This window comes from Phyllopteryx taeniolatus, chromosome 3, assembly GCF_024500385.1.
Source record: "Phyllopteryx taeniolatus isolate TA_2022b chromosome 3, UOR_Ptae_1.2, whole genome shotgun sequence".
Classification (NCBI taxonomy): Eukaryota; Metazoa; Chordata; class Actinopteri; order Syngnathiformes; family Syngnathidae; genus Phyllopteryx; species Phyllopteryx taeniolatus.
Window position 1 is genome coordinate 5267638 of NC_084504.1, and position 17308 is coordinate 5284945.

General features: G+C 40.9%; 1 long non-coding RNA gene across 1 annotated transcript; it reads right to left on the bottom strand.

Annotated features, from left to right (window-relative positions):
- Positions 1-13078: 13078 nt before the first annotated feature.
- LOC133475893 (uncharacterized) lies at positions 13079-15777 on the bottom strand. Its single transcript, XR_009787980.1, has 5 exons — positions 15578-15777; positions 15061-15218; positions 14883-14968; positions 13852-13955; positions 13079-13160 (listed from the first exon to the last, which is right to left on the bottom strand). It is a non-coding gene; the product is annotated as an uncharacterized LOC133475893 (long non-coding RNA).
- Between the last annotated feature and the right edge of the window lie 1531 nt (positions 15778-17308).

The following is a 17308-nucleotide window of genomic DNA, read 5'->3' on the forward strand; positions in this document are numbered from 1 at the left end:
GGCTGTTTTGTCCAGCAGGAAACACAATCTACCTGTGCAGTCAAAAAAAGTATAACAAAAACACAACATCAAACATTGCATATGACTTGTCAGAAAAGATATGTGTAAGTACTCCCAAAGTGGGTGCTGTCTGACCAGTTGTCATGGAGCTGGAGCAATGTGAAGTTATGTATGTGATATAGGAGCCACTTGGAAGTCAAAAACAATTCATCGCAGGAGGCAGAATCATAAATTTGTTTTTCCCAATAAGTAATATTTCTACCACTATAAAATGTTCAAAGTATGTCTATGTACACACATACTGTAAGTACTTTAAGCAAAATCTTATTCGTTCTGTACTGTATATCATTTTTTTTTTTGCAGTATTGGTCGCTGATGCTGAGCTGCTTAAGCCTAGTTTCCATCAGCCCACAGTTTGTTTGTGTGCATTTTTATTATAAAGAGCTCCAAAATGTCTGAACCATCCCCAAGTAGCCTTTCGAACCAGTTGCAGAAGGACAGTACAATGTGCCAGGGCTCGTACCAATAGTAACCTCGTAGTACCCCTCCCCCCCCAAAAAAGCCAGATCCTGCCATGCTGATGTTGTCACATCACTTAGAACCTCCAACAACTACTGCCATTCCACTAACAGACTGGTAGAAACTGAAGCCTGACCAGTGTTTACCTCTCTGAAATGTACTGTGCCATACTGCACTGAACTGTACAACTAGGTGGAAACATGACTTTTGTCTCATTCCATTCCATCTCACTCTTTGTGAAACAGTGGATCAGGTTGTGATATGTTAGACATACTGAGATTTTAACTCATGAGTTGCTTGACTGCTCAATTGAGTTTTGAAGGTCTAATGTAGAGTCACTGATGGTGTAGTTGTTCTTTTGCCTGTCTGCCATGCAGGCAGAATGAGTCCAATTCCTACCCAGTAATGGGCTAAATTCAAGTGTGAATGGTTGTCTGTCATTGTATGTGCCCTGTGATTGACTGGCGACCAGTCCAGGGAATCATACGCCTTTTACCATTGGAGATAGGCTCCAGCTCCCTGTGACCCTGAACAGGACAACCGGTGTAGTGAATGGATGGTGGGATTGGTGGGATGGGTCCATTTTATTCTGTTCAAAGTCTTGATCCACAGTTTGAGTTGAACAGTTATTGCAAGAACACATTGAATTGAGTCGTTCTGCTTGAATTTATGTAGCGGGGCCCTAGGTCTTTGTACTCTAACTCCCTAAATAGTAATTCTCCTGAGTTACCATTCATCTCTGTGGCGAAGAACCATAATTCGTTTCCTCCGGCCATTTTGAAATAGAAGGTTGTGACTATCTTCAGTAGAAGAAAGCTCCATGTTTCAGTTCCTGCCAGGGATCTGAAACATTAATAGTATAAATATTGCAGGGCTCTGTGTCTAATAAAAGCACAGGTCTTTATTAACTATGTGAATGAACAATCCATTGATCAAGCATTATGCTTCAAGTCATGAAGTTTGTCTTCTCTGCTACTTCTGTCTTGCACTAATTATGTACTGCTAACTATCTCTTTCATGCTCAGTTTTTGGGGCTCTTATGTAAACTTCATATCTCAAGAAGGACTTTCAGCTTCCCAAGTCGCCAGTTTATTAGTGATGATCCACTCGCACTGTCGCTAACTCCATCTTTTCATGTTACTCTCTCGGCTCATCATTTTCTCCCTTTGTTACACAGGGCCTCTGTACAATTAGCGGGCCAGTCTGAGAGAGAAAATCAGCTAAATAGTTGATGTCAGACCAGTGTATAACAGAGAATGAGACTGTGGACAATGATGTGATCTATGTGAACAACACACACACACTCAAACAAATAGTATTAAACCAAGAGGCTGGTAGTGCTGTGCGATACTGCATATTTTGGTATTGATCCTATATCAAGTGAATACAGGTCCAGTATCGCTGATACTGATACTTTGCAATAATTAAGGTAGATGCATCCTGGAATAACTAAATCTCAATTAATTTTCATTACCTTTAAGTGGTTTTGTGATCTTTCCTTTTTATTATTAAATAGTTAAAACCCAGCAGCACGGTGGACGACTGGTTAGAGCGTCAGCCTCACATTTCTGAGGACCGGGGTTCAATCCCCGGCCCCGCCTGTGTGAAGTTTGCATGTTCCCCCTGTGCCTGCGTGGGTTTTCTCCGGGCACTCCGGTTTCCTCCCACATCCCAAAAACATGCATGAATTGGAGACTCTAAATTGCCCGTAGGTGTGAATGTGAGTGCGAATGGTTGTTTGTTTGTATGTGCCCTGCGATTGGCTGGCAACCAGTTCAGTGTGTACCCTGCCTCCTGCCCGATGATAGCTGGGATATGTTCCAGCACGCCCACGACCCTAGTGAGGAGAAGCGGTGAAGAAAATGGATGGATAGTTAAAACCCAGGACAGAATCAAGTTTATTGGTTTGATAGAAAAGTACTTTATTATCACTACTCCCCCCCCAGAAACAATATAACAGTAACAGAACAATTTATCCCCCATACACCGTCATGTCTAGATTTTTATTTTTTATTTTTTAGTCTTCATTCATTGCACTTCTTTTCTGGATTTTTTTAACTTAAATAAATAATGTCTAGATTTGTCTAGATAGTGATCGCCGGAAAACAAATTGAAACATCATTTTTTTCAGGTACTCTTCAAAAACTACTATACAAAAATTAAACAAGTCTTCATTCACTGTATTTCTTTTCTGGATTTTTTTTATTTTTTTTTTACTTAAATAAATTGTTCAGGATTATCACTCCACAACAAATATTATAAAGCTAAGTGAAATAATAAATAAGAATGTAGCACAGCAACAGTATCTGTAGTTTAAATGCAGTAATAATGCAGTATTCCTTTCACAGGTAATAATATAAAATAAATTCTGAGCCATATATTCACTATATATGTTTCAAGTAAATGTATACTTTCAAGTAAATGTCCATCCATCCATTTTCTGTATCGCTTCTCCTCACTAGGGCGTGCTGGAGCCTTTCCCAGCTAACTGCGGGGGGGAGGCGGGGTACACCCTGAACTGGTTGCCAGCCAATCGCAGGGCACATATAAACCAAATCATTCACACCTATGGGCAATTTAGAGTCTTCAATCAACCTACCATGCATGTTTTTTGGTATGTGGCAGGAAACCAGAGTCCCCGGAGAAAACCCACTCAGGCACGGGGAGAATTTGAACCCCGGTCCTCAGAAATGTGAGGAAGATGTGCTAACCAGTCGCCCCACCGTGCCTTCAAGTAAATGTATCTATTTAAAATAACATTTCAATGGGATTAACTGCATTACAAGGTTTAACATAATTTATACTTTTTGAATTGGCTAAAGTAACAAATGGACAGTCTGACCTTGAAAATTAATAACTAATGCCAAATATTACTAAAATATGACTTCCAACACTATTATCCACACCTGGAAATTCTCTGCCATACTGAAAAGCCTCTTCCATTGACCTCTGCCTCTGGATTGTGGTATGGCAGCGGGGCCATACGGTGGGATGAGGGATTTTTCTCCTTCTCTCTCCCTTTCTGTAGGTCGGTCAGAAATGAAGTCCATGAACAGGATCCTCGTGTAGGTCCCCACACCGTATAGGTGTTCTAGAATGAAGTGCAGTCCCATGTTGACTTCATCATCTGCGGACCTGTTTGCTCGGTAGGCAAACTGCAGGTGGTCCAGCAGTGGACCTGTGACGCTCTTGAGGTGGTCCAGCATGAGGTGTTCAAAGGTCGTCGCTTGTAATTGGTTAGCAATTGTAATGCATGCCAGACTGATTTAGTCATTAGAGCTAAACTGTTTTTATAACTTTACTGCATAGTTTCTCTTTGCAATGTTAATTTATTTAGTCAGCTGGTTTCCAGTGCGATTATACAGGGCCCTGTCCCCACTTCGATATACTTCGTCTTCTTTAGCCTGGCAAAGTTGCTTCAGCCTGACAAAGTTGCACCATTTGTTGTTATTGAATGTGCGAAATGACTTTGTTGGTACACACACCTCTTCACAGAAACTGATATAGGATGTGACAGTATGTGAATAAAAATAGTTTTCATAAAGAGCTGTTTATTTTTCCGATGTCTGTAATACCCATAATACTTCTAATATTTCGACTTATTGAGGCAAATCAGCACATTGGATCGATCAGACCACTTCTGTAATTGTATGTTAAAATACAATGAAAACATGTTTTGTAGTGTTGTGAAATTCTGTAAGTGAGCCAAAACAAGTCAAAAGCTGCATTTAATATATCGAACATAATTTTTTGTGGGTCAGATTGCACATCACGTTTGTCTATTTCCACACACACACAATGTAAACATCATTCCAAGAAAAGAGTATTTTCAGACTTCATAGCGAGGGGTGTATTCAATTGCATGCACTATGGGTCAGAATGAGAATGAGGCGGCTAAACACAAATGGCGGCTCCAGCAGCATGGTTGATTTGCCTTGCTGTAGGGCACCTGAATGCTGAATTGGCACGTCTCAAGCAACCAACATTGTGGCAGGACTTTAACCTGTCCTCCAAGCCAAGTCCCGACAGACCAAGCTACTACCATTGAAGTGTATTTTTTTTTTAAGTGAACTAAGAACAATAACTCCAATTTCTTTTTATAGTATATCAACATGGTATATAAAATTTTTGTGCTTCACATAATAGATTGACATCTTTTTTTCCCCCCATCTGCACCATATGATGTCCTTGACGATGAATATGTAATTCGATCACCTGATTCAAATCGCTGCTGGAAGCCATTCCTTCAAAGTATGTTTCAAAGCATTCAAAATACTGGAGTTGAATATCAATTAGATGTGCCTGTTTTCTTCTCGTTTTGCTGTATTAACAAGGGAACATCAATCAATACTGCTACCTTTATGGTTTTGGTTTAATTATTCACCGTACTTTAATGTTATATACAAACTCCAATTCCAAAGAAGTTGGGACGTTGTGTAAAACAAAGAAAAACAGAATACAATGATTTGCAAATCCTTTTCAATCTATATTCAATTGAATTCACTACAAAGACAAGATTTTTAATGTTCAAACTGATAAACTTTTTTTTTTTTTTTTACAAATATTCCCTCATTTTGAATTTGATGCCTGCAACACATTCCCAAACAGCTGGGACAGGGGCATGTTTACTACTGGGTTACATCACCTTTCCTTTTAACAAGACTGAGTAAACGAGAGGAGTAGACCTTGGACTGGTCACCAGCAAATCGCAGATAATAGAAATACATTTGCGGACATATTACCAGTGATAGGCGGCACGGTGGACGACTGGTTAGTGCGCCAGCCTCACAGTTCTGAGGTGCGGGGTTCAATCCCCGTTCCCGTCTGAGTGGAGTTTCCATGTTCTCCCCGTGCCTGAGTGGGTTTTCTCCGGGCACTCCGGTTTCCTCCCACATCCCAAAAACATGCATTAATTGGAGACTCTAAATTGCCCATAGGCATGACTGTGAGTGCGAATGGTTGTTTGTTTCTATGTGCCCTGCGATTGGCTGGTAACCAGTTCAGGGTGTACCCCGCCTCCTGCCTGATGACAGCTGGGATAGGCTCCAGCACGCCCGCGACCCTAGTGAGGAGAAGCGGTGAAGAAAATGGATGGATGGATGGATTACCAGTGATGCAGGTAAGGCCTCCAAAATGCCACCATTTTGAGTAACAAGCAAAGTAACATGTTAGCTTTCCCCGGAAAGTAATTACACTACAGTTACTTTAGTTATTTTGAGTCATCAATGTCTCTTACCAAGTACTAATTTGTGGTTGGTGTTTCAAACAAAATGCAGTACAGCTATTCATTAGCATTTAACCATTCACACAAACAGCTCATTTCTCAATAAACAGAAGAAAGCGATTGGGAGTTGCTTATTCTACAAGACACAGTGACGGTACAGTATCATAAAAGTGCAAAGAAATGCACAATTTCACTATCGCCAAACTATTTTTGTTATTTTCCTTCGTAAGAAGTGTATTTGATTGTTGTTACTTTTTTATTCACACATTACTAATACAGTTTTACTGGCGTGTCAAGCATGCAGTGCATTGTGGGTTAATTATTCATACCGAAGTGAGTGGTCATAAACCGTCGTACAATAAGCACTGATTTACTGAAGGACTTACAATACTTATCTTAAATAATATTTACAATGAAAAGTAAGAACTTTTAACTTCGTCTGTAGTCTGGACTGTGAGCTGTTTTAACGCGCTGCACGGCTGACGTAACGTAAATAGGGGCTTCTCACCCGTGTCAATCACCCACAGCTTTGCTAGTTAAACAGTTTCGTAATCTTGTCACTGTTTCTCGCTCTTTGCATCAAAATTACGATGGTGGAAGCAATGGTGCGTGTGTGTGTGTGTTGGGGGGGGGGGGCTCACCAAACATCTCATAATAAAACCTGATTGTTTTATTCTGATTTAAAGCAATTATTGTTTTAATCTTAAAATGCATAAAATCTATTATAATCGTTTTGACCGCACCACCCTTCCTTCTTATGCAATGGACTAACCCTTGTCTTCTTACTGTGCATTTGCAGACTTGTGGCAGAACTAACGTGTTGGTACTGTTGCGAGGAAAATAAAGCGGAGTTATCGTAGTTAAGCAGAGAAGAGGAGAAGACGAGAGGAAAACTTTGATTTACTTTCAGCAATTCACTTTCCTCACTTCCATGTATGTATCACATGACACATCATTAAAGGTTGAGTACTTCCATTCATTTTCTTTACCGCTTATCCTCACTAGGGTCGCGGGCTATCTTCGGGCGGGAGGCGGGGTACACCCTGAACCGGTCGCCAGCCAATCGCAGGGCGCATAGAAACAAACAACCATTCGCACTCACATTCACACCTACGGGCAATGTAGAGTCTTCAATCAACCTACCACGCATGTTTTTGGGATGTGGCTGGAAACCGGAGTGCCCGGAGAAAACCCACCCAGGCACGGGGAGAACATGCAAACTCCACACAGCCGGGGCCGAATTTGAACCCCAGTCCCCAGAACTGTGAGGCAGATGTGCTTACCAGTCGTCCACCGTGCCGTCGGGTGTGTACTTTCTTTTGTTTTTTGAAATCTCATTATCAGTTGTTTAATTGTTTCTGCATTTTATAGTTAAGAGTTAATAAAAACATTTAATGATGGTCCCAGTTTGACTCTGAGCATCCATCCATCCATCCATCCATTTTCTGAGCTGCTTCTCCTCAATAGGGTCGCGGGCCTGCTGGAGCCTATCCCAGCTATCATCGGGCAGGAGGCGGGGTACACCCTGAACTGGTAGCCAGCCAATCGCAGGGCACATTCAAATTAACAACCATTCGCACTCACATTCACACCTACGGGGAATTTAGAGTTGTCAAATAACCTACCATGTATGTTTTTGGGATTTGGGAAGAAACCGGAGTGCCCGGAGAAAACCCACGCAGGCACGGGAAGAACATGCAAACTCCACACAGGCGGGGCCGGGGATTGAACCTTTGTCCTCAGAATTGTGAGGCAGATGCTCTAACCAGTCAACCACCGTGCCGCCTGACTCTGAGCAGATTATCTTAATTTCCAACAAACCGATGAGTTCAACCAGCAGACTCCCGGAATGGATTGTGTTCAACTCTGGAGGTTGCAAAGCACAAGATAAAATATGTATGCAACTGGTTCACGTACTGTACACACAGAGGAATTTGCTCTACTCACACAAAACATTATAGATGGAGGGATAAATACTTCAGATAAAGTCTTACTGACAATGGAAGGTTCTGAAGTACTGGATTGACATCTTTTCAGTGTGTCCAGGCTTCTCCTTTTGTTTTCCTGATTTATTGTGTTCTTCAGGCATCTTACCGTTATCATGCGTCATCATCAAAGCAGAATGCAAGTCTCAGACATATTGTCATCATGTTTGTCAGTGATGAACATCCTTAATCAAGGATTATTTAGAATTTCCATTAAGGACTTCCTCACAGGCGGCACGGTGGCCGACTGGTTAGAGCGTCAGCCTCACAGTTCTGAGGTGCGGGGTTCAATCCCCGTCCCCGCCTGTGTGGAGTTTGCATGTGCGTGGGTTTTCTCCGGGCACTCCGGTTTCCTCCCACATCCCAAAAACATGCATTAATTGGAGACTCTAAATTGCCCGTAGGCATGACTGTGAGTGCGAATGGTTGTTTGTTTCGATGTGCCCTGCGATTGGCTGGCAACCAGTTCAGGGTGTACCCCACCTCCTGCCCGATGACAGCTGGGATAGGCTCCAGCACGCCCGCGACCCTAGTGAGGAGAAGCGGCTCAGAAAATGGATGGATGGACTTCCTCACAGTTTCACATGTCTGCCTGTCATATAGTGGTGACCGAGAGGAGCAGGGAGTGGAGAGGGCAGGAAATCCGTTGCCATATGGGCCTCATTGTCCTTTGGTTCATGACTTGTATTCTTTCACATGCCGAAAAACAACTGCATACACCACCCGCAGGTTTGCTCATTATTTCTTATTCCTACCTTTGTTTTGACATTGTAACGATTAATGATCAATTCACTTTCTTATCCTTTTTTGTAACAAACATATGACCAGACGATACCCACTATCCACCTTCAATGATTTCCTTCTTTCTTTCTTTCATTTATAATTGCTCATCTTATTCAGGGTCACAAGTGAACTGGAACCTACCCCCTTTGAATTTCATGACGGAAGAGTCGGGGTATACCCTGAACTAGTTGCCAATTGCAGATCTACTTTCAGGCAGCATACACATATTACATTGCATTGTGTAATGTTGGTTATTTACAAACCCATTTGTAAGTCTCAAGTGGTCCTTCGTATTAGAGTGATAATATAATTTCGGAGAAGTGGCATGAGCTAGACTATTATGTAAAGCAGTTATTTATGCTCAAACAGGCTGAATTGTCTTGAATATATTCTTGGGAGACTACTTCTTGAGTTAGACACTATATACCGAGATGACAAAATGAGGATTTTTTTTTATGGAAAAAATAAACTAATTTCGTAGAATAATAAAAAAATAAATAAAATTTGTAGAGCAAATGGAATAAACTAAAATATAAAATAAAAATATTTAATTTAATTGCAATATAAATATATATATATAATAATAATATTTTTTTAAAACTTACACCAGAAACAAAGGATTATGTCAAATATAACGAGAGAGAGAAACAAAGGTGTAGACTCTCACCTGTAAACTATCAGTCAGTCATGATTACAGCATGCATGGGTGCCACTGGACTTGGCTCAGTGGATTCTACTGATGTTACTGGTAATGGCAACCAAATGAATTCAGCAGCTTACACAGAGATCTTATCTGTGCTGTCACCTATAATTAAGGTGTCCATTAGAAGAAAACATAGGCTTTCAGAACCATGCTCTTTTGTGCCAGTATGTATGCAAGATTTTAACTTAACGGCGCTTTGAGAAAATATAGTAACTAATTTGTTCCAGTGACTTGGTTTGCCATTCTGTCTTGTTTTCGGGAGCTTTTCAATCATGACATTTATACTACACGGAAAAATGTGTTTTGGCACAACACCCATACATTTTATAGTCCATTGACTAGGGTCACTGAGAGGCTGGAGCCTATCCTAGTTGATTTGGGGTGATACGGGCTGCATGGTGGGCTGACAGCGGAGGGAGGTGAAGGGCGGCCAGCAATATTGACGTATCGCCTTCTGGTGTGAGATGGCGCCTGTGTGGGTAGCAGGCTGTGCACTGCTGTCAACTTGTCGTGTTGTTTCTGTTTCTGTCTCTTTCTACCGTCAAAACCAACTCCACGCAAAATATATAATAGCCAAACGTTGCTGGATATTGGTCTCTCTGTCATCATCTCAGTTGAGATAAACTGTTATGGACAGACAAACTGTTCCCATCCGCTCCAGTCGAACTTTCCAGCCCAAATTCTCTGTGCACCAGCCCAAGCCCTGTTAAGCATCACAGACGGCGAGGTAAACACACCCACCTGCTGTGAAAGCCGAAGGCCTGGTTGGAGAGCTCTAGTAGGCCTCTTATAAAGGAAATGGAACCATTACGTGGACTGGGTCATCGCTTCCTGATTCCTCTGCGCTCCCTGGATCCAATCGACACCTGGATAGTAACGGTGTGATTGACCCAGACGTGGAGACTTTCTTGCAGTTGTCATCAGATGCAAGGTGAATCCCTGCCATCTGCGGCAGCTGGGTAGGACACAACTGCCAGCACAGAACCCAGTCAACATTCACATGGTTCTGGTTAATGCTAGCTCACTAGGTAACAAGACTTTTATTTTAAATGGCTTTTTCATATTCCCATCAACTGGACTTCCTATGTTGACCCGACTCAACGACTACAAGTTCAGCACATTCTCCAAACTCTTAAACTCAAACTGTGCTTATTTTCACTGCCAATGGACAAGGAGGAATATATAGGAACTGTTTTTTTATTTTCACTGTGAACAACTTCAACTCTTCCTTCACGAGTTTTGAAATGAACTTGAGTTAAGTTGCTCTGTCCCGGGGTCTTGTGTATGGTGATTTACTGGGCTCTTCAATATAACCAGGATTTTATCAATGACTTCTCTAATCTCCTGGCCATAATCATGCCAAAGTATGACAGTTTTTTAATCTTAAAGGATTTTAATATTCAAGTGTGCTGCCCCAACTCTTCCCTGGTTTGTGACTTTTTAAACGGTATTGATGCTTTTAACGTCAAGAAATCGATCTCTGGGTACAGGATTAGCACATCTGCCTCACAGCTCTGAGGCAAATCTCGGCTCTGGATTGTTTTCCCCCAAACTTGCGTGGGTTTTCTCCAAGTACTCAGGCTTCCTCCCATATTCCAAAAACATGCATGTTACATTAATTGATGACTCTAAATTGTCGACAGGTGTGAATGTGAGCTTGAATCGTTGTTTGTCTATTCTGTATATGCCCTGCAATTGTCTGGCGACCACCCGCACAAAGTCAAGGTGGGATAGGATCAAGCTCACCCGCAACCCCAATGAGGATAAAGGAGTAAAGGAAGTGAATGGATGAATAGGATGTAAGATGCATTTGTATTGTCCTTGCTGAACATGTAATTTTGGTCAACAAATGGTATCCACTACTACGGTGGCTGGGAAGTGAAAAAAAATAACAAATTGTGAAACACTTTTGCTTTCCAGACAAAAAAAAACAACAACTTACATTTCAGAAAACAAATTAACAAAAGCCGAAACACTTTTACATTTCAGAAAATAAATTAACACAACACGGAATAAATTTCCATTTCAGAAAACAAATTAACAAAAGCCAAAACACTTTAACATTTCAGAAATCAGAATCAGAATTAACTTTATTTGCTAAGTATGTCAAAAACAAAAGGAATTTGTCTCCGGTAGTTGGAGCCGCTCTAGTACAACAACAGACAGCTATTTGACAGAAAATATTTTGGAGACATAACAGCTGGTTATGGACGGCAACACGGTGGGCAACCGGTTAACACATCTGCCTCACAGTTCTGAGGACCGGGGTTCAAATCTGGCCTCGCCTGTGTGAAGTTTGCATGTTCTCCCTGTGCCTGCGTGGGTTTGCTCCCGGTACTCCTGTTTCCTCCCACATCCTAAAAACTTGCACGGTTGGTTAATTGATGACTCTAAATTGCCTGTAGGTGTGAATGTGAGCGCGAATGGCGGTTTGTTTCTATGTGCCCTGTGATTGGCTGGCGACCAGTTCAGGGTGTACCCCACCTCTCGCCCGAAGATAGCTGGGATAGGCTCCAGCACGCCTGTGACCCTAGTGAGGATAAACAGCTTGGAAAATGGACATAATAAACATAAAAAACATTGTACGGAGAACAAATGAACAAGACATGAAACAAACGAACAAAAGGGAAATGTACAATATCACAGACTGACGCATTATTAGGAATCCCACTCCCTTTCTTTTCCCTTTTCTAGTTGGTGTGTTCAATACTTTTTCCCTGTGTCATTTCACATTATTTCACACCACTTCATTTCTGAGCTTGTTTGTTCTACTTTCTTTCTATGTATGGATTACCTGGGTTGTTCCCAATTTTCAGGTCAAAAGCACCTTTGGAAATATATTTAGCGAGATAAATGGTGATGTGTTAAATACTTCCTGCCGCTGTATCTTTTTATGGATTAAGAAATGTTACCAAGTACAATATATTGTATATCCAGCATCAAACGCCTTAGAAGCTTGCTGTTCAGGGCTTCCATATATACAATAGCTCAATGTGCGAGGGTGCGTCGGCACTCTTATTTTTACGCGATGGTCGAGTTCGACCACGTAGCGCAGTGTTCAGGATTTAGGGTTAATGGCATTTATATAAACGCAACCACACTTAATAGGTCACATACTTTCTTTACCGTCTGGAAGCAGAAAGACGTATTCTACAGGGATACAACAGCCAATCATAGTGCAGCAACACATGTCCTGGAGCCAGTAATATTGGAGCAGGGCGTGTCCTGCCAGGAAAATATGTGGGAATCCTAATCATGCATGTGGGAAGCCTACACGTCAATGTGTGTTATCGTACATTCCCTTTCCAGTTTGTGTCACTTGAAATGTGTTTCATCTTTTGTTCATTTATTTTGCGTTTTGTTAATATGTTTTCTGAAATGTTCAGGGTGTACCCCGCCTCTCGCCTGAAGATAGCTGGGATAGGCTCTAGCACGCCCGCGACCCTAGTGAGGATAAGCAGTACGGAAAATGGATGGATGTTTTCTGGAATGTAAAAGTGTTTCAGTTTTTGTTAATTTGTTTTCTGAAATGTAAACGTGTCTCACAATTTGTTATATTGTTTTGCGCATCTCAGCCACCATTCACTACTGATGTTATTAATACAACTCCAGAAATTGTGTTTCCTTAACACCAAAGTTCAAGTTCTGCAGAAAGATCTTGAAACTATCCCGAGGCACAGCATGGTTGCTGCCCACTTCTCCTCTGGTATGGATTAAATGCAGAGAGAACATTTTGCTGTACATTGTGCATGTGAAAAATAAAATGGATTTACCTTTTTACGTAGTCTTGCCATTTAGCTTGACATGATTTTTTCATTATCCTTTACTTGGTCCATTCAGTCTAATTATTTTGGTGCAATTACGAGCAGATTACAGGTTTGTAGATGCAGCGAGAATGCACACTCAACAGTAAGTGCTTTGTTGTGGTTGTCCAAGGGTGTCCACTCTAGTTTCAGGGAAAAGCATTGTCAAAGAAAATCAACCTTTTACCCCATGACATGATCATTTCATATTCTATTGCCTTTCAAATCAAATCTCTTCAATTACTTTTCATCTTACTTTCCTCTATATTCCTGTGTGCGTGCATGTTTGTGTACGTGTGTGCAGTTAGCAGTAGCTATTGATTCGAAAAATTATTTTCTTTTTTAAGAAAAAATAAATAAATAAATAAATAAGGGTGTCACGAGTTGATCCAGACGGGACCCAAGAGCAGGTGGAGGCTGAGAGGTTGTGATGAAAAATGTTTTATTGAACTAAGGGGAATGGAGATGGTCCTTGATATATATTGATATAGAAATAGTGACAGTAGTATCTTCGTGAGAGAGTAAAATTCAGTGTTTCAGTGATTTATCTGAACAAAATGGTGGAACCTTTTAAATTCTGTGTTAGCTCATTAAAGCCCTAAAGGCTGTTCATGTTCTGTCAGGAGTTTTATTGCACTCATCGCAACTATTATGTTTTTTATGTAGCTTTTGTCATATAAATCATTAATAATGTAGCAGCATAGTTTTAAATGACAAGGTCCCTGCTATTGCATGGTAAAATATAAAATTTAATAACGAAATCAACTTTAGGCTACTCAAATGCTGTAATAAATTAAGCATGGTGAGTCGAGCATATGTCAGCATGTGGCCCACCTTTAACACTTTCTTTTTTTTCAAACCCTTGTTGCAGATGAATGGACCGAAGTCTAAAAGCGCAGTCTGGCAGTATTTCAATCAGCCAACAACACCAGGGAAGACTGTGTGCAAAAAATGCAATGATGAAGTCAGCATGGGAGCAACAATAGCAAGATATTTGGCTTAATGAAGATATTTGGTTAAATAAACATGCTTAAGGCATTTAAACGAAGTGTTAGTATTATAAAAAATATATATACTGTAATCATGCACAAGTACAGGTACAGCTAGAAATATAGTATGGCAGGGGGAGACTTTGGAACACATATGTGTCTGAAATTCATTTAAGTCAAAGTAAGTAAAAAACATGGGATTTATATCCCCTTATTATACTTATTGACATGTACAGGTGATCACGCACACAAATTCACACTCTTTGAAAAGTAATGTTAACTCTTGTACTTAAGTTAAATTGAATCAAAATACCGGTACTTTAACTTCAGTAAAATATTAGAGTACTGTTTTCCAGCTCTTCTTTCTCATGTGTGTACTGAAGAGAATGTCTCTCTGGGGCTCTGTGTGTCTGTGTCAGCAATTATGTAGACGGGTTGTTTCTTTGAGGTTAAGATGGCATTGGACTGATACAGTACTCTTTTGGTTTAAAAGAAATCAATGCTTTCTTTGAATTGCTTGGAAATGGATTAGTTGAATATGGGTTGAGGTTGGGAAAACATGCATGCACAGTGTTAAGGATTTAGATTAGACTTTCAAGTCAGACCTAGTATTAATGTCAGTTGCCAGTTTTGTTAGGCACACTGCCATGTTATTTTGATTCAATATGGTGCTTTGAAGGCGGATCCATGTGAATGTGTAAACTTATAGAAACATTTCACAGCAGCAGGTGCAACAGTTTGTAGTCTTTAGCGTATTAAAGGTTTTCAATGTTAAATAATCTGAACTCATGCAAACTCATTTTTCAAACATGTCGAGACACGTTAACTTTATAAAGTCTTTAAATGGAATTACATTGGAGGGCTCAAATAACTTACTTTCATGAGATCAGGTGTGTGGTCAGCAAAGTGATAATTTTTTGGAAAGGTCAAGTCACTGCTCTGCCAAGGTCTAGGCAGGTTACCTAAACAAAGGGTGCATTGTCTACTGCTTACTTACACTATATGGATATAAGTACAGTATAGAGAGAAAGTACGCAGAAAATGCAATACATACCTTAGTTTCTCTTCTGTGCCTCCATTTTGTGGGTTTTGTGAAAGCCCATTTATATTCCAGCATGGCTGTGCCCCAGTGCACAAAGCAATATCCATAAAGGCTTCGTTAGATGCATTTAGTTTGGAAAAAACTCAGGGCCTTGAACCCCCATTAAAAACCTTTGGGATGAATTAGAACAGAAATCGTCAGTCCCGATTAACCTCTGAACTCAAATATATTCTAGTTGTTGCAGTTGGAGCTGCTATCGTTGCTCTCACATAGAAGTGAGACTCCGTAAACACTCCTCAAAAGCGTCTTTAGTTTTTTTTGTTGCTGATGGCAGCACGGTGTCATGAACGGAACAGAGGATAGGACCCAAAAATGCACGACTCCAAAACAAATTGCCAGTTTCCAAAAAGAGAGGTTTAATAGACGGGCATAGGTCGGTACACAGGCAGGCAATCCAAGAGAGGCAACAGTATCCAAAAACATGAGGCAAAGAGACAAGGTCGATAATCGGAACAGGGTCAGGTCTTACTGTGAATCTATGACGTGGAAACAAGGAATGCTGGAACGCGACGACAAGGTACAACGAACTGGCAACGAGAGGAAATGAGACACGAGGTTATATACAAGGGGTAATTAGGGTGAACGAGGCACAGGTGATGAAGATGCTCACATGAGCAGGTGTGTGTGAAACAGGGGGGGAAGACAAAACCCGGAACACACACACATATGACACACGGTGCTATCTCTGTTAGCACATCTGCCTCAAAGTTGGGAGATCCACGTGCCCAGTGATTGGTAAACAGTTAAGGGTGTACCCAGCCTCTTGCCTAAACTCAGCTGGAATAGGCTCCAGCTCACCCGGAACTCCGACGAGGCTAAACAGTACAGAAAATGGATGCTTTGTTGACACTCATTTTGACTCTGTGTGCTACTTCTAAATCTACGCTACTGATAACTTAATCCACTTTGTTGAACCAGGGCTGTGCTGTTTTTTTATGCTCTCTGAAAATTTGCCAGTCACACTTCATGTATACCTGTAGCTAAATGGCTCACACTTCAGCACATTTGCCTTCGAGAGGGTGCTCCTCTTCAGCTCTCTCGGCCTCAGAGAGCTCCAGTGTAATACAGAAAACACGACATCACACTTTTTTTTCTCTTAACTTGTATCACACTCAGACTTCCCCACTTAACCTCTCTTCATTTTTTGGTAACCCATCTCTCTTTATACCCATCGCTGTCTCTATTAACCTTCTACTCTGGCCACTGCTATCACTTTTTTTCTGCAAGTTGCCATCCTCTATGCAATCTCTTGTTTCTTTCCTGAACGATATTCCTTCTACCTCATCACAACATCATTGAAACAGAGGTGGTATGATGCAGTCAAGAGGAGCACCATGGCAGATCGGGGTTATTCATTTCTAACCTCAGGGCTTTTCTGTCTGTCTTCTTTTCATGGGCTCCTGGTAAAATCTTTTGCATCCTATTTTTATTCAACTGGATGCAGATATTTGCGGTTCATCAAACTCCTGTTCTACAGATGTACCACTGATTGTCTCATTTATACTCTGCCCACCCGAATTTCTATCCCACACTATTATAGTGTCTTGTGTCATTGGTTTTGCCCATCTATTTTCTATTTTCAACTTTTCTTCTGTATTGTTTTAACAGCCGAACACCAGCTGAACAGGTTGAGTCTCTATTTTCTTTATATTGTATTTCCCCCCCAGTAAATTTGGTCAAGTATACAGTCTTTTGGTGGGGTGGAGGGATGGGGGTGGGGGTGGGGGGGGCTTTAAGACCACGTCGTATGTTCATGAAATACACAATTCAGAATTCGACCAATTTTAAGAAAAACATGCCTCTAAAGTTGCACAAAACATGTAGTTTAGAGAACCATGTCAGAGCATACCTCTGTTTAGTGAGCCCCAAAGGATAATAAGTAATCTGCTTGTGTGTGTCGTTATATAGCCAACTGTTCTTGCTGTTTTGTAGCACTTAGTCCAAAAGAAGATGTCACTAAGACGTCTTAACAACATGATCAAAGAAGACTATGCAACAGAAGTTACCTGAAGTAAGTAGACTTAAAGCGGAAAGACTTCATCGTAACTATACACATCATCACTTCTTACCAAAGTAAAATAGAGGTTTTTGTTATTTTTACATTTATTATATAGTGGTTAACAGAAGTGTGTAGTCGAGTCACATGACTTGGACTTGAGTCATGAATTTGACGACGCTAGACCCAACTCGACTTGGACTG